At 39.6% G+C, this 2,692-nt stretch overlaps 1 protein-coding gene and 1 pseudogene across 3 annotated transcripts in view; one reads left to right on the top strand and one right to left on the bottom strand.

Moving 5' to 3' along the window:
- Positions 1-2,692, top strand: part of TCEA3 (transcription elongation factor A3) — a 43,996-nt gene that overhangs the window by 20,072 nt on the left and 21,232 nt on the right. The window lies entirely within an intron of this gene.
- Positions 91-2,215, bottom strand: LOC102424834 (annotated as a pseudogene).

The raw sequence follows: 2,692 nt of genomic DNA, 5'->3' as shown, positions 1-2,692 counted from the left end.
GCTTTCTCATTTTTTTTTGTTCAAAACCTTTCTCGGGCTGTGTTGTTTCCCAAGGGACTCTCATTGGACAACTTCATCCATCGTAATTTTTCAGCCAATCCCCCTGGCTTCCTCCCTCATTCCGTGGGTTCTGGCTTACTCATTTCACACAACTGGTCAAAGCACAAAACTTTCCCTCATCTAGTTCTAAACTGTTAAGGTCTGTGACTTTAACCAGAAGCAGTGTAGTGCCCACTACTAATTGTAGTGCCACTATGCATCACAACTGCAAATAATCCATAGCTGTCATTGGTCGGCTTTGTACTCCATTCTTCTAGTGACAGTTTGAGAGGTGTCAGTAAAGGAGTGTTGATCTTGGAAAGTCCACCACCATAACAAGCAAACTCCAAGCCACTAGCAGCAAAACACTTCAAATGAATGGTTAAAACTTCAGGCATTTTGTCAAACAAAACACTTCGTTCAGCTTCAGTATAGTGATGGCAATTTTCACAGAAATATTTATTTTCTCCTGCAAGCCTCTCCACTGAAGCAAATTGTGAAATTGCCCACCTCAGGGTCTTCGTTTCTGTTTTTGGCTCTAGAGAACTTTCAGAACTCTCCTCTACTTTAGAAAGCTCATCTTCTTGTACTGGCACACTGATGTCTCGAAAATCTTCTCTTCTTTCTGTTAAACTTTCACATTCTAAACAACGAGTTCTGAATACCAGCTGACCTTGAAATAACTTCTCTACAAGCTCAAAACCCATTTGCTCTGTGCCTTTGTTGATGGGCTTAACTTCATCACCATTAGTGGACTTAACATTATTTCCTGGAGATTCAAGTCCACAGCCATTAATTGTGTGATCATTTTCACACTTCCCAGAGTCCTCTTCAGATCATATTCATTTTCTTTAGGGTGTCCTTTGATCCTTGGTTTATTTCCCCAGACTACAGAATTTAGAAAAGATGCTGGGTTGCTTAGTTGCAGACTTTAACCAACTTGTTTTAACTTTTGATTTCTTCTGTGAGGGTCTTGCACTCTCATTTTCAGGAATGTGCTTAGTGACTATTTTAGGAGGAATCTCTAATATATCACCTGTAGCTTTTCTTTTTGATCTGGTTTGTCTCCGGTTCTCTTCCAATGACTGGTGTTCCTTGGATACCTTAACTTTTTTTTTCATGTTACCAAATTCAGTGTCACTTTTTCTCTTCCCATTTCCTTTTGGGAGTTTTTCTTTATAGTCTTCAGTATGCCCCATATTGTCCATCTCTGTGCTATTGACCCCATTAATTGCCTCTCTCTGATTAGGTTTTTCTTCTACCTTGTCAGATAATTCTGCCACATTTTTTACTTCTTCTTTTTTTAGGAGTTGGCATGTTTCTTGAATGTTTCCCAAAATACACTGTAATACTTCCTGTGCATCATGCTGTAGATATCCTTCATACATAGGGTTGAGTTCCTTGAGTGTGTTAAATAATCGTCTTGGCTGAGTAGCAAGTTCATCAGTGTATTTTTCTGGATTTAAAAGAAAACTAGCCTGAAGCTGTTCAGCTGAAATGATTAAGGACTGTAAACTGCATATTAGTTCATAACTTGCCAAAGAATCTTCTTGACAATTTCCCTTCTCTTTTTGATTGGCTTCATCTTTCAGAGCTTCTTTCTTCCTTGAAATAATATTAAATAAGTGCTTCACTCCAGATTTAAAACCAGGACAAAAATATAATACCTGAAGTATACTATTAAGATAACAAGTATTGCCGAGATTATTTAGCCCCACAAATGGTAACAAGTTTTCTCTCTTCTCACAATTCATAGGTGAGGACTGTGCCGCAGGAACAACTTGATCAATTTCAGATCCTCTATAATCAGAAGAAACCTTTTCTTCATTTTCTTGAGAATCTGTGAAATCCAAGGCTCTCTTAGTTCCCTTTTTCTGAAAAAACGTAGAGGAAAGTCTGTTTTTCTTTGATGGACTACCTCTTGAAAGCCCATTACTTTCATTAGGTATGATACCAGCCATTTTTTCTTCAAATACCAAAGAGTTGACAAATACTGATTTATATACGGACGTTATAATCACCAATGATATCTAGGGGTCCCTGTTCGGGCACCAGATGTTGGGGTCCAACCCCAACAGGTCCAGGGAATCCTAAAGGTGTAGACTGAGTCGGCGAAGAAGGAATGTCACGAAGACAGCGTTCAGTTGATCAGCATAGAGAGGTTCCTCTTGTCAAGGTCTAGCCAGGATCTCCAGCCAGGTTCTGTGTTTTATTGTCTTGTTACATCTGTATTTATACCAGTTGAGTTTAATCCTGTCAATTTCTATTCCAAAGGTTAGGGCGTTTCTTATTTCCATTCCAGGGAGTAAAGATTATGTAGCTTAAGGGTGATTGTTCGTAGTTAAGGTGATTACCCGCCTGGCATTTAGTTAAGGGGTTTTATTCCCTCCCTAACTTTAGGGGAAAATCCCTACCTGGGGAAACAACCTTTCTTGGAGAGGTGACCTTGGTTATAACACATAGGATCAAGAAGGGTGAGCAAACACATTTAAGAACAGTATGGCCATATACGCCAGGTCCCTTGAAGCATATGGCTGTGCAGATGTTTTCTTCCCTGCATTTTCTGTGTCAGGCAGCAAGGAGGGAATGGGGTTCAGGGTAACCAGGAAGATAATTTCGAATATTCGGCACGAACATCTTGGAGACGAAGTTG

Source organism: Myotis lucifugus, unplaced genomic scaffold, assembly GCF_000147115.1.
Source record: "Myotis lucifugus unplaced genomic scaffold, Myoluc2.0 scaffold_128, whole genome shotgun sequence".
Lineage (NCBI taxonomy): Eukaryota > Metazoa > Chordata > Mammalia > Chiroptera > Vespertilionidae > Myotis > Myotis lucifugus.
Note: the sequence above shows the minus strand (reverse complement) of the source record. Positions and strands in the feature narration are given on the sequence as shown.